The sequence below is a fragment of the Carassius carassius genome, chromosome 1, assembly GCF_963082965.1.
Source record: "Carassius carassius chromosome 1, fCarCar2.1, whole genome shotgun sequence".
Taxonomy (NCBI): Eukaryota; Metazoa; Chordata; class Actinopteri; order Cypriniformes; family Cyprinidae; genus Carassius; species Carassius carassius.
This window is the reverse complement of record NC_081755.1, coordinates 39,437,400-39,453,274: the sequence shown is the minus strand read 5'-3', so window position 1 is coordinate 39,453,274 and position 15,875 is coordinate 39,437,400. Positions and strand designations below refer to the sequence as shown.

General features: G+C 35.7%; 1 long non-coding RNA gene across 1 annotated transcript in view; it reads right to left on the bottom strand.

Moving 5' to 3' along the window:
• LOC132122220 (uncharacterized) overlaps window positions 1–12,071 on the bottom strand; it is an 85,700-nt gene extending 73,629 nt beyond the window's left edge. Inside the window, exon 1 of the long non-coding RNA XR_009426352.1 lies at window positions 12,046–12,071. This is a non-coding gene — a long non-coding RNA (uncharacterized LOC132122220). The remainder of the gene's footprint in view (window positions 1–12,045) is intronic.
• Window positions 12,072–15,875: the final 3,804 nt, after the last annotated feature.

Here is a 15,875-nt window from a genome sequence, read left to right as displayed (position 1 = left end):
CAGGTGATGAATGATAAAAAACATTGAATCTTCAACATAACTGCATTGCTTGCTTATAATAGACGGTATAATATTGTGCGTTGTTAGTTATCGTTATAGTCATCGTAGTTGGTGTAAGTGGGCCTTGGCAGTCATGTGTTGTTTTTAAAATGTTAGATTACGTTATGTCTAGTCCAGTGTACATCTGTAAAGAGAGATCTAAACACGATCAGAGCTGGCGACCAAAGTTTATGGAAAAATTAAAATGTTTTGCAAAGGTGGATCAACTCAATGCAGGAACTCAGCTATTGGAGGGAAGAGAGAGGAAGTCATGTGACCCATCTGCCGACTTTATGTATTTGTTCTGATCACGTAGCTGGAAAAATGAACTGTAAAACATGACTGAGATTGTGTCGCATATGGACCCAGATAGAGAGATGTTTGTGCTCACGATGCAGATAGATGCTATAGCAAAGAGCACATAATTTAGTTCTGTGATATAATGTGTTGTGCACTATATACAATCTTATGACATACTGACATTCTTAGGTATCAGACGTTATCCAGCCAGCAATGAAGATTGTAATGTTATCAGATCACTACACATTTTATATTGCCATGTTCTTTCTTTTTTTATTCACTGTATGTCTGAATGAATGAGGCTTATTGAATACTTTCAACCTCATATACCATTTTGTATTTGCTCTTAGAGCTATTATAAATCAGAGGGTGATGTTCACTGTGATTGGATTCAATGTGATAGAAAATAGAAAAACAGACTTCAAACATGTAGATGATAAGGAGCCATCAGCCATGAACGTGGGTAAAATTGGAGATCCTTTTCCATTCTGCTCACATTAGCTAATGCAGTGCTGAGCCACAGGGTCTGGTGACATCCCTGCCGCGCTACTGCCCTCTGCTGGTCACACATGCGTATCATCCTGAGAGCTGCACCAAACTCCATTAACAGTTTTGTCCTAAATCCACCCTTTGAAGAAAAGAAAAAAAAACTGAACAGCTTTGTTTTTCTTTCTCATTATTGATATCATCTTGCATTCCATAGCAAAGAATCAGTTCATTTACCACAATGAAAATGAAAGCGGATCATTACATTTCCAACTAAATTGAAAACAGGAGAAAAAAACTGACTTATTAGAAACAAGCTACATTGTAATAACTCATCGTTCTCACTCCTAGGAAATAACTGTGCGTGTAGCTGTGCTGCTGAAGACAATTAATTTTGATAGAGTGCGTTTATTGGGTTTGTACCCACAACTCTGGCTGGTTTCTGTTAATGACACAAGAAATAGAATTCAAGGCTAAAAACGTATTCTAACCACAATAAGCGAATTTAAGAGCTCAGTTATAACATATACTCAGTTCTGCAGTCAATAGGATTGTTGACATTAACACAAACGTTTGACAACAATTTGGACAGATTTTTGCACGAGATTTGTACATTCAGACCGATGAGTATAAAAAAGCAGATGGGTTGAATGAAAATGCAATTTCACTCCCTTACAGTAGGTGGCGCTTACAGAAAACCGGGGTGGGGGGGCAGTACACCTTTCATTTCTGAAACTTGAAACAGAGAAAGAAACACCAATTGTAACATATTTTCAAATACAGGGGTATTTGAAATTGAGATTTATACATCATCTGAAAGCTGAATAATAAATAAATTAGCTTTCCATTGAAGTATGGTTGGTTAAGGATCGGACAATTTTTGGTCGAGATACAACTATTTGAAAATCTGGAATCTGAGGGTGCAAAAAAATCTGAATATAGAAAATCACCTTTAAAACAAGTTCTTAGCAATGTATATTACTAATCAAAAATGAAGTTTTAATATATTTACTGTAGGAAATTTACAAAATATCTTAATGGAACATGATCTTTACTTAATATCAAACTTATTTTTGCAATTCAAAGAAAAATCAATAACTTTGACCATACAATGTATTTTTGGCAATTTGTGCTTCAGGGTCACGCTTATGCTTTTAAGCGCCACCTACTGTCAAATGTTGAGTTTGTTTTCATTCAGTTTCCCATTTCGTATTCACTGTGGTGATATAAACAGCAACATCAAATACAAGAGTACAAAGACAAGAGCCACTTCTTCTGATATTCACTGCCCCTTAACTCCGTGTTCAAGAGCGCCACCAAGACTCAGTTTTATGTAATAGCAGCGCCTCCGGGCATGTGACCAAAAGTTGTCCAACTTTATTCACAGTGATGGAAAAGAAATGAGAACATTAGTGTATTAACAACTTAAACATTTATTAACAAATAAAACACTTGCATCCAAAATAGCTTCTTTTGAATAAATGACTTCACAATCGTTAAATTTATTTTAAAAAATAAATGTGTGTATGATTGGAATCCAGATGTACTACATTCATCACGTTGTCCTTGTCATGTCACCTACCAGTGTCAGTTGCTTAGCTTCAACGCCTTTCACAAACCCTTTTCCATGGCCTTATGGGACTGTAAAGTGTCCACTGAAAGTGCCCCTCTAAATCTCACCAGAAACTACAGGTCATCTGGGTTATTTTTGCCTACTGTTTTATAAATACTGTGAATTCGGACATTTGTCTACTGTTCCTCTCCTAGAACGGAGGTATGAATTCAGATGCAGTCAAAATGTTCATCACCCTGAATTTTTGTGCCAAACATTCATCTTGGTGAGATGAACAGGCCTTAAGTCACCTATTAAAGCTTGCTGACCCAACATGAGGGACTTGGACTCCATACAGAGAGCACTCTGTCACTGTGAAGCACCATCAAAGCTCTCTTAAACCGTTCCTTCCCCCCAGTGTCTCATGGGATTTCCCCTGCTGTTACTCTGAGTGTGCATGAAATCCCCCTGCTGCTCTGCCATTAGGACTTGCCATAGTCCAGTCAGTCTGAGTCAGTGGGCAAATCATGACTCTCTCTATGCAATGAGCAACTGCTATGAACACATACTGTCAAACTATCACTTTCAATCTCACCTCCACATGCTCGAATCATCTGAATCATTGTCCAAACGATATTGTCCGAGACAATATTTACACTCTTTCGAACGATGGAAAGCTTTACCTCTTGGAAGTGTTAGATCTTTTCTCTTTATGCATCCTGCATTGTGTCGTTCTGACGATGGCCCTGAGAGTCAAAAGTCGCTCGTACTCGCTGCATCTTGATTCAAAGGAGATGCTCCGAAGGCAGCGTGGGCAGAGGGGGTTTATTCCATAGAAATATCCAGAAACAGCTGTTTTACCTCTAATTAAAGGAATGTAGCAGGTGCCACCTGCACCCCAGCAGTGTGGGGGCACACCTGGTTGAATTAATTTGATCCAAAGTGGTTCAGACAGGGCTGCCCGTGCTCTGGTGAGGCATTCAGACACAAACACATATTAGGCTGCTGAAACTGAGCACCTGCTTAGCTGGAGATGCAAAAGTGCCCCATGCAACAGTAAGAAGGGGCCTCTATCCTAACACTGATCACTGGGACTCTCTTTAGTGAGGTATGGGGGAGGAGAAACCTGATTATACAGCTTGCCTTGAGAGTAATAAATAATGACAATGTTTTTTAGTGAACCATCCCTTTAACATCAACTATGAATTAATCAAATATGACTGTTCATATGAACCCTAAACTGAGCATTACATTCTGTTCATATTTTCATTTACATGTCCACTGCATGTATTCCCAACAAAACCTCATTTAGAAAAGAGAAAGACCATGTAATAATGTCATTTAGATGTGTATACATGAAGGATTTCCAATCTTTTTGAGCCATCAATCTGATTACTAAAAGATCATGTGGGTGCATGTAAACATATGTACTGATAAAAAGAGAATTTTTTTTTACATTTAATAAAAAACAAAAATGAAATTTAAAAGTATATACTAAATGTATTCATTTTGGTTTCATGTGGTTTTGTAGCATTTGTTGTTTTACTAAAATACAGGCCTTACATTGCAAGTTTATCTGCTAGTGTTAAGCAGACTAGGTTCATGAATGCTATTTACTCATTTAAAGCTTTCCTTTTTGTGATTTCACAGTGCATTTAACTTTAGGACCTTCATTTGTCACCTCCGCAGGGCTTCTCCCATGTCCATTAGAAACAACGGTAGAAGTTTGCAACCCTTAACCTTTAATAGTTTTTACGCATTCATAAATTGCCTTCAAGATGCACAGGGGCACTGCAGTGGTCATTATTTACATTGACAGGCTGCAGCGTGGAAGAAGCACCAGGATGCATCCCAACACAGTAGAATGGATTCCATCAAACATCAAAAAAAATCCTAAGCATATTGACGTTCTTTTGTAGAGGACTAGACAAAAAATAAATAAAAGTCAGTTCTGGCACGTGATTAGGATTATGGATGCCCTGGTGTTGTTTTGTCATTGAGTGTGCACTTTGGTGTTAACATCTGCCAGGTATATATGTACGCTATGTCAATTTGTCTGAAATGCAGCCTTAGGAAATGCTGTGCATTCTTGTGCACTGGTTTCTTTTGTGCCACAATAAAGCATTAATTTCATGAGTCAACAGGCTATGACTGGCGGCTTATGTAGAACTAAACAGTGTTTAATTGGATTCTGATCCGTGGCAACACAACTGCAGGGCTCTTTGCCTTTTTTCCCCCTTTTGCTTTTTTTCCAGAGCACCTAGAGCATAATGGAGGCGATTACTCCCCCCCCCCCCATCTGGTGACTTGGTGACTTGGTATTGTGAGCCCCTGGGAAGGTGCTGTTTACGGTCACACTTCACATTGCCCTGATGCCCTGGAAAAGAGCCTGGCAGCATCGCTAATGCTGCTAATGCTGTCGGCTGCTGCACTGCCACAGCAGAGGCCAACTAGGTGTCATGCTGGATTAAATTTAAATTGATTACGAGTTACGACCACAAGGATCATCTGCTGGCTGACTGACATGCTTAGGACACAATTCATTTCACAACCCATGAGTGAAACCTCTTTTAAAAATCAGACTAAGGTTTCAACATTCAAGAGACTTTCTTCCTGTAATCATTTAACACACGTACACAAATCTACACCAGTTTATGGTGAATGCACACTATTTTTTATTGAAGGATAAAGGCTGAATGATATTTTGACATTTAATATGTCGAGTGAAATAGTTTGTTTTGTTTTTTGTTTTTTTATTTTTGGTCCAAAGGATTAAAAAGACCCAATTTGATTTGTAATATTCAAAACAAGAACTAATGTAAATGTCAGTGGATAAATTAAGCAAAGCATGCTTTTCACTAAATAAGTAACAACTGCGATGAATAACTCTCACTTATATGCACTAATCTAATAAGAATGCTGTAACAAAAAAGTTGCAAACAAAACAAAAAATTACTGATGTTTTACAAAAAAATAATATTTCAGTCTTTGTACGATATTCCCAGTTTAATTAAATGTTACTTGCCATGTCTTTGAAACTCAGAAATTGTTAATATTTTTACTGAAAATCCCATACCATGTTTTTATTTCTGTGTAGTTATTACCTATATATGTAATTAAAACTTTTGAATAAAAAAAAATAAAAAAGTATGATACATCACCCAAACCTGGTCCATACAAACCCTTAGCTAAAACACAGAGAATTCAATATCTTTTCATAGGCCTATTTTCCTTTTTTCAGCTCCTCTTTTAGTTTTCCATTGTTCCCTGCAACTACCCACAATGCAATACCCAACATTCACCAGCTAGCAAGTATTTTTCCCCTCAAAGAATAATACATTTTTAATGCTGTTATGACTAGTGTTAAGGTTAGGTGCAATACAAATAAATGTATATTATATAAGATGCAACCCCCATATGCTCTTGATTGCTAGTGTAACCTCACACATATATATCTACAAAATTCACTGCAGCAACATTTCATACTCATATAATATATATATTATACACACAAGTGATAAATGACAACATAACAAAAGCCTTGTATTAATAACAGCAAACTTGTATTTTTTTCTTTCATTGCACTGCATGCGGTAATTGGTTAATAATATCTCCAGTATGCATTCCATTAATAACCTCTTCAAACTCATTGCAAAAAAACTCTTTTTATGAAATATGTTCATCTTTAGCAAAAATTTGGAGCCAACCACACCACTCCAGGGGGCCGAGCTCTGGCCTGCCCTGCTGGATGAGGCTGAAGTGCTGAAGTGTGCTCGGGAAAACAGCCAGCAGGTGATGTGAGTGCTGACAGCCTATGGACAGGCATTACCATCATCATCATCATCATCAGGCCCTCGACCTTCAACACAACACTCCCCTTCCCCTTCCTCCCCACAGTGTGTGCCGCATTTGAATAATACATTCTCCTCTCCAGCAGAGACAATCCAGCCTCCTCCTAACCAGGGCTAACAAGTACAGTGTCTGCTCCACGGTACCATTCATGTTTACTACAGACCTCAACACCAAGCACAAAGATGTCAAATGCTTTTTTCTCAGTAATGTTGACCAAGAATATTTCATCACTTGCCATTGCCAAATGCTGCACACTTCCTATTAAAGACTGAGTGTTGTAACATTATTTTTGCAATCTTGCAAACACATACATGCAAAGGAAATAGTTGATGTGACACGTAAATCATAGACTGTGCTACACAACACCTGCAACAGGTCTGGAAAGACCAAGAGATCACAGAATGCACTTTGCAGATTACAGGGAAAAATATCAGATAAAACATATTTTTCTTTTTCAAAAAGACATTTATATATATATATATATATATATAAATTCTTATATATATATCTATTATTATTTTTTATTTTTTTTAGAAAATAGATTTTTCATTTTCTATTTATTTTAAATTGTAAATTTGGGGATGTTTTTTTTTTGCACATTTTTTGCAAAATCTAAATGAATTTCTTAGAAAATAAGATGCCATTAAATACAATGAAATACCTTAAAAGTGTCAAATGGGTTTTAAAGTGTTAAGAAACTAGGAAATGGTTCATTTCTTTTAACAGGAATAATCATGCAAGAAAACATTTGCATGCAATATTTGGGACTGATAAATTGTTTGGTTCAGGATTTTTTTTTTTTTTAACTATAATGAACTGAATATCGATTCAAAATATTATATCAAAATAATGTCATAGTAGAGATGGTCAAGAGCTCTGAAGTGCGACAGACATCACACATTGTTCATGTCACACGCTGACCTTGTTTACAATCACAGAACTGATTTTCAAGAGACAGACCTCATCGAGTTTGTATGATTGATTCAAAAAGCAGCTCTATTCATGAAGTCTACAGATTTAGACAAACCACTTACAGTAACTATTGCACAAGAGGAAAAACAATCAATTATAATCTATATATTACTTTAACAAATTTAAATAAGAAAAATATTAATACCCTGAGTTTAAGAGAAATGTGTAGCCAAGGTCACCAAAATAGAAAGAGAAAGCCATGATCATGTGACTGTTTCATTTTTTTATTATTATTATTACATTCAATGAATATAGTTTTAATACAAATGCTATTGATATTTCAAAAATGAACAGTAAACATCAGTTTACATATGGTGAATTTATTAAAATAATTTATGTGCCACAGGCCTGTATTTTAAACCTTTTCTTTTTGTTGTTGTTTTTTTTTTTTTTCTTTTTTGTATAGGGTCCTTATTTTAACAATAATATGGCCAAATAAAATGTTCTTCTTAATTTTTCTAGTAATCAGATAAAGGCATAAAACAGTAATTTAATTGATCCTAATCAAATGAAAAACCCTTTTATTTTTTGGCAAACAAAGTGCTGCACAACAGGTTTAAAGGTTTAAGGTTTAAACAGTGAGTTGCACCATCCACCATTCATTCATTGCGGTAATTATGCCACCTTTACACGTGATATCAAATGCTTCCACAGATTTGTAGTATTACTATAGAATTTTACCTGAGCATTGCAAATCAGACATATTGTCAACAGTATCTCCGCCATTATAAGCACTGAATAAATGAGTGACAGGCTTATGTTATAATATTGCGCAAGGTAAATAAGGTTGACATCTAGTGGAGAAGACTAATGAAAAGTTTCACATTAATCAGATCTTCTTTTAAATGTTTGCTGAAATAAACGCCGGAAAAGATCAATTTGCGGCTTTTGATAATCAATCAAAATTATTTCATCGACAAAATGATTAATCGAAAAAAATTTGCCCAGCCCTAGGTGTCATTGCATTTTAATGCTTTTGTTTATGGAGGAATTATTGAGTCAGATTACAAACTAAAAGTCTAAAACTAAAAGTCTTAAACCAAATCTAAAAATCTAAATTTGAAACTTAAAGTCCAAGTCGAAAATTAATTTGGTATTTAGGATTGGGCATTTGGTATTTAGGATAGGGCATTTTGTATTTAGGATTGGGCATTTTCTATTTAGGGTTGGGCATTTAGTCATTTAGCCATTTACGATTGAGGATTGGGGATTTGGGGATTTAGGATTGGGCATTTGAGGATTGAGGAGTGTATGCAAATTAGAAGGCGTGGCCCAAATACTGGAGGCTGGGTTTGAAATGGCTGGTGTGCAGAGGCACCTTATGGACAGCAGAGGGAGCTCCCAGTGCTAAGGAGCATACTGTAATGAAAGTAATGTAATTGTAATGTAATTCTGTTTCTGTAATGAAACAGAGCGAGTGAGCGGCTTGAGTGAGGACTGTGTGATAACTTCAACTTAATGACAGCTTTGTAACATTTGTGGCCCCAATTATTAATTATATATGGTTTATAAACATTATTTTAAACATTATGCACTTTTTTCAAAGATCGTTGTGTTATTTTATTACGCATTGAAGAAACGTGCATAATATTTTGCTCGATGCGCCCTCTTGTGGCCTCAGGAGAGAAGCCAAAAGCTTTTTGGAAATTATGCCTTTTAAATTCTAATATAATTATTAGAAAATTCAAACTTAGTTTTTCAGTCATTTTTACAGCCCTAATCCATGACACTTTTTCTTTTTACATTAGATATTTTTTCATCTACCCCTTTCTTTTCATATCTGAGAGTCAGATGTGGCTTTTTCTTTGAAACGCCATCTAAAGGGCCAGTGTCTGAGAACTTTCTCTGATGTGGATGAAGCTGGTGTTAAGTGTGTGCTGTTCAATGCAGCTTCCAGTTGAGCACCTGTGAGCAGTCGGTCTTTCAAACTTCAGACTTTATACTCATTCTCTTGTTGTGCAACTAAGCCAACCATATTTATTTCTGTGCTGGTTAGATCAAGACAGTGTTCCTCTTTTGTATGGAACAGACTTAATCTCACAAAAGAACAACAAACTGATGGGTTTCTAAAGAAACGTGTTTCTGTTTAGTCATTTTTCAAACCTAAATTTGAGTTGCATGTGACTTGCAAGAAACTCAATACTTCATCTGAAAAAAAAAAACATTGTACTGCAATTTCCATGCTTCATTAAGCCACATTTTCAACTGTGATAATAATAAAAAAGGTTTCTCCAGAATCAAATTAGCACATTAGAATGATTAGAGTGAAAATGTTTTCTAGTAACCTGGAGTAATGGATGCTGAAGATGATGGGGTTTTGCCATCACAGTCAAAATTTGAATTTTTAAATATAAGAACACACAATTCTAAACTGTATATTTTAGCAGCTCAGGCATTAATACTTGCATACAGAACAACCAACGCACTCCCCACTCTCCTACTTTCACTTGCTTTTACAAGTTTACATTCTCTATAGAGGTCAGAAAGTGAGCCATGCCTTGTTTATACAATCTCAGAAATGCACAGTTACATTCCAGAAAGTTTCCACTCACTGTTCCTGGCAAGCAGAACGATCTTCACACACTTAATCTGGAATGCCATGCAGCTGAAAAACAATTCCTCTATATGCTTTCACTTTTTCTTTAAAGGTGCCATAGAATGCATTGATACACTTTTCAATTGTTCTCTGCTCTCCACAGAGTGTGTTTGCTAAGTTTTATCTTAAAATACCCCACAGATAATTTTTTATAGCTTTTTGAAATTGCCATTTTTAGGGTATGTCAAAATGCTGTTTATGTGTATGTCCCCTTTAAATGAAAATGAGCCGGTCCTCCCGCCTCCCTTCATGTGTTGCCAAGTCCACAGTTTTCCTGATGAATTGTGCTAATTTAACACTGTTGCCAAACTTGCCATGGGTAGCGTTTTATGTCCGCTGGAGGATTTTGTAGCCAAAACCTGGCAACCCTGCTCCCTTCTCAGAATATGATAATAACAAACTTTATTTTCTATATAAACTTAATTTCTTTATTTAAATGTAGATCTCAAAGCGCAAATAATGCTATAACTGTATAAAACAATACAACAAGTAAAAATATGACAAGAAATATAAATCAAAACAACAACAAATAAAACAATTTTAAAAATAAATAACACAAATGTTGAATAAAAAGCCTCCCTAAAACATTGCCTTAATAGCACTTCTTGTATTTATTGCCTATTTATGATGAAAAATCACTTTGTGTATTCCTCATTTTTAAGTCACAAAGCTTCTGCTAAATGAATAAACATGTACTGTATGTAAATGTAAAGTGTTCTGGTCACATAAAATCTAAAAGCTCTTATACTTACATTTCTCACATGAAATCTTTTAAATAATGATATCATTGTCCTTAAATGCCATACAATCCACAATTGTAGTTGTAATGAATGTCATTAAAGTATTCGATTCATTCACAGAATTATAGGGCAAGCTTTAATAAATTCATATCAACAACACATCAACAGGTATTAATATGTAATATTTTTGTTTTCGTTAATTCAATTTAGAATGTTATGAAAATTAAACAATTTAATATATGCTTGGACTGGGAATAATAAGGCATCAATAGGGATATCACCTATGATGCAAGAATGGTCAGAAACGGCCTTGACTGAAGGTTATGATACACAGGGATGAACTTTTTAAGCAACCTGCCTGACATCATTGACTGGAATATGATGACATGCTGCATTGTGAAATGTGTGCAATATGCTAATGGTTCCTCAGCATTCATTTTATTCAGTGTAAACATAACACACACACACCCACAAGTTAACAACTGCAGTGTTCACCACCATTAAAATCTTCTGTAAAAACCTCACTTGTGCCCCCCTAAACACCTCCTTCACAGATCATCTAGCTGCGCAAACATCCGAATCTTTAAAAGCTGGCTCTTTCCCACAGAGCAGTCTGCTCAATGGTCATGGAAGAAATCAAGGGTAAATTAAAAATCAAACAAATGCTGTCATTTAAGTAACACACAAAATGGATTGATGCATCAATGAATGTCCTTCACAATTCTAGCGGTCAATATACTGCAGCGATGCTGACCTAAAAGATACATGTGCAGTATTACATGTGCAGCATCCAATCAAGTGGCCTAGTTTGTAAACAGGCTTGTTGACTCAGCAGCAGAGGGTTATGAACACATCAGCAGAACACAGAGATAATCACTGTTTTCATTATATCGTGCTGCATCACTTTTTTTTCTTGGGAAACTTAAATATTGCTTGAGGCTTAGGGTTTCAGATCATTATTTAGCCCTTCACAGTGCTCCTCATGAAAGCTTAGCTATCTGTAACTAGGAATTAATTATTTATTAGCTTTTTGTCTTTTACATAATACATCACAGGGTTGGCAAAAGGTCATGTCTGTGATACATATGGAAAACAGGCCTCAGATAAATAAACAATAGTTCTTACAGAATATATATATATGAACTGAACACACTGCACCCATTCACGTGAAACAACCTTGGCTGTAAGGAGTTGCAATCAGAACTAAAATGGGCAATATGTCAATCATCATTAAAAATCATAAGACAAATTAATTGACTATTTACTGTCTGGAAGTAGGTCTAAGCGCTGAACAATAAAGGCCAGAGGTTTCCAGTTTATTCATTGTTGTTTCAGAATAGAAACATCTATTCTATATTAACAAATTGACATTTAAATCAACTAATAAATAAACTGTTGAGAATATGCATGTGTTATAGCCATGTGAACGTTACAGAACTTCCTATGTCGAAAGGCCAGGCCAGTCTTTGTAATATGACTTTCTTTGGTCAAACCATGTTGTTGTTTACCTGTCAGGTGCTTTTTGGTCTTTTTTTGGTTTCCTCCATCTTCCTGATGATTTTAGGAAGTTTTTGTATATGCCATTGTAAGGAGATGTAAAATTGTTAACACGTTAGTTTGCCCCCTCACTTACAAAAGCCGTTTCATTTTCATTTGTCGCGGTCTAAACTTCCGTTTTCCCATATATGGCTGTGCCGGGAACGCGCAAAATGATTGACAGGCGCCTAACCAAAAAAAAAAAAAAAAAAACAGTCGCTTTTTATTTTTTAAAAGATTTTTACAGTGATATCTTTCAGGTAGAGACTAGATATTAAAGTTAACTTTCAAAAAAGTTACATAAAACAGATCAGTTCTTTCACGTTCTTTTGCACGTCAGGAGGTGTAGACAGACTGCATTACAATTCCTCATAAGGTCCTTCACGCAAAAACAAAGTTCTGTCTTAGGGGTGTTTCCTGTGTTTGCCTTTATAATTTTGTATTTTTGCCATTGTGTCCTTATTTCTATTCTATATCACAATGACGTTGTAATGTTTGTTTGTTTTTTTGTCAGACCACTAGCAAAGTGTAACTGTGAATCCTATCCAGTCTCTTTCTATCAATATCCCACATACAGTAATTTGTACTTTTTAAATGGACATATGGCATACATAAGAAGTGCAGCCTTCTGCGTTTCAATACAGTAACTGTCATCCAAACTGTTGCCATAGTTTACATCAGGTAATACTAACAGAGTGCACAGTTATATTGACAACATGACTTAGCAGTTTGACTATCTTGTTTGTGAACAATGATTCAGGGACTTTTCATTCTGATGGCACTGATATGTTCACTGGCATAAATATTTTCGAGAGATGAGCTAAAGATTTTGATTAAGTTACAGGCTTTTGCAGGTAAACCATTGTGTGGTTCTGTTTGTTCGATTTGTTTTGAGAAATGCATTTACTTTTTTGCAAATATTAAGGATGATTCGAGAAATATATATATATACAAACACACACACATATACAGTATATGTGTGTGTGTGTGTGTGTGCATATAGTATATGATATACTATATGCACACACACACACACACATACATATATATATATATATATATATATATATACATATATATATATATATATATATATATAAACATATATATATATACATATATATATATATATATATATATATACATATACATATACATATATATATATATATATATATATATATATATATATACAATTTGCTGTGAATAAGCATTTACCGTTTTTCTGAATAATTCCAGTTCATCTTCTGCATAATTTGATGACCATCTCCGTCAAATTTACCTGAATAACAGTTGTATTTGTCATTACTTTTTCTACTTAAAAAATATCAGACCAAGCATGTAAATGTAATAGAATACTAAAATTACTATAGATAATAATATAGAAAAAGACAGACTTCAAATAACCAAGGAGACATGCCTTTCCTGATGCGCATGAAAAAGGAATGAATTTGAGCGTTGATGACATTAATGAAATCATCCAATCTGTCTGTATAGTGTTCTAGAAAGGCAAGATAGATGCATAATTCAAATAGGACACCTATATACAGCTGACATAAAATTTCCAGGTGTGAGACATAAATCATAAATAAGAACGAATAGTTCTGCTTCAGTTTTTCACATTTAGTGCAAAATGAATAACATTAACAACTGATCCATCAGAATTTAGCTAAACTGCACTCCGTGGGTTTTCTTCATACCTCCATGCGTCTCACAGCAGTGTTTGTGAAATGCTACGGCCTCAGATGCACTGATGATGCGGCTGCTCATTATGGTCTGCAGGAAGCGCTTGTGACTTTCTCCCATTGTTCTGTAGAAGACATTTCTTAACAAAATTCCTTAAATTTGCCAATACTAAGAAGGCAAGGTGCTTTTTAAGACCTGGTTGACTCAGATGAGATGGTTCTCATGACCCTGCTTTTAGCTTTAACCGGATGTTTACTTGGTAGATGTTAGTCTATAAAGAACTACAGCCTTTTTGGCCAGGATAAGGGATTGTGGTAATATACAATGTCAAACAAAACTTCTAAGTTGTACAAAACTCGTTTTACTAGAAAATAATGTAAAAATTTTGGTTTAAGTTTCACGTTTAATTCAATGTGTCACTTTGCTGTGAACTTTATTTATTATGTGTGAACTTTACTAGCTATTTCTGGCGAAAACTGTTTCCTAGTTTCTTTCAAGTACTTCATACTCAATGTTACTCAGTGTACATGCAAACTTGTGGTTGTATTACCGGACCAATGTACAAAAATACCGCAAGCCACTAAGTTGCACAATATCCTCAATACAACATGCAACATCAAATCAAGTGTGCGTTTGACCAAGCATTCAAAGACCGACATCGTACTCGTAGTCTGGCCGAAAAAGGTTTGTATTAAACACATAACTTGTAAAGTATTGCTTTCAATGTACCGCCACTTTGTGCAACATTCATGCATTCCCACTAAAAAAACATTACTTCAGGTCATGTGCTTTGCTCCATTCAGAAGGTTCTTCTTCTGTGGGTTTAATAGCAGGTTGCACACAGGTGCGCTTTTAGGTGCATATCGACACCTCTTGTGTTGGAGTGTGAAGTGATTTCAGTCTAGACATACATGACAAAATCTACATATTCTGTTCTCAAGATCAGTGCTTGAAGTGGAAAAAAGGAGTGCCTGTTTCTCTACATTAGCGCTGTTTTGTACAACTGTTTGAATTCGCTTACTGGATCCCTGGACTTTCCAGGAGTTTATTGGTTTACATAAACGACCAAAAACCTGCTTCTTTTCATTTAAGGTACTGTTTTCATTATAATGTAGCCTACTTATTCCAATTATTATTATTCTACTCCTCCTGACATGCACCTCACATAATTTGGCTGAAAGGTAAACAGTAGTCTAGTGAAACAGGACCACGCCCAAATTTCCTCATATTCCTGGAAAATGAATATAATTTCTCCATCTTTCTAAAGTTGATGCAAACATATGGGTTTATCGTTTTTTTTCTATGGTTTAATTTATTGTTAATGGTAATGTTGCTGTTTGAGCATAAAACAATATCTGCAAAGTTACGATGCTGAAAGTTCAATGCAAACATAAATATTGTTTTTTAAATTCCGGAAGTTTAATGCCTACAAAAACAGTTTGTAGGGACTACAACGAGTTACTTCCCGAGTTTGTGACATCACAAACCCAGAAATGTACATAAACCCCGTCCCCATGAACATGCAACAAAGGGGGCGAGGGCATGTTGTGCTGTTTTTACAGAGAAGAGAAAGAGCTGTTGCCATGCCATCAAAACTAGGGGTGCACGAAAAAATTTATTCCTATATAAAAATTGTGATATGGCTTCTAATGATTCTAATAGATCCACAAGTTTCAAAATCAATGTTTTAAACACTGGTTCTTAATCCTCACGTGCAGGCCGATGCACAGTGGGGTGACCCGGTGGCTACAGCCACTGCGCCTTTGCCCTCATCGGCTGAGGTGCCCCTTTCACCAATCCCCCTATCCCCCCTGCTCAAAACTGTCTGTTACAGCCCCGTTAAAGATCCGCTGATTCTGCTAATCCGCTCTGTAGCATCACTCACAATCTGTGCCCGCTCTCTGGAAAGTGGAGACCACTGTCCCCGAAGCTCGTTCCATTACCAGGTAGATGCATTACAATCCACATTAGTCAGTGGTTGATCTGCTGAATAAGTGATTGGTTGGTAGTTTGTTTGTTTTTTGTCAGTAATGGCTCGGCCTTCTAAAAGTGCTAACAACTTGAGCAAAAGTTGTTGCCACATTTTGTAGACAAAAAAAAGAGAGAAAAAAAACAA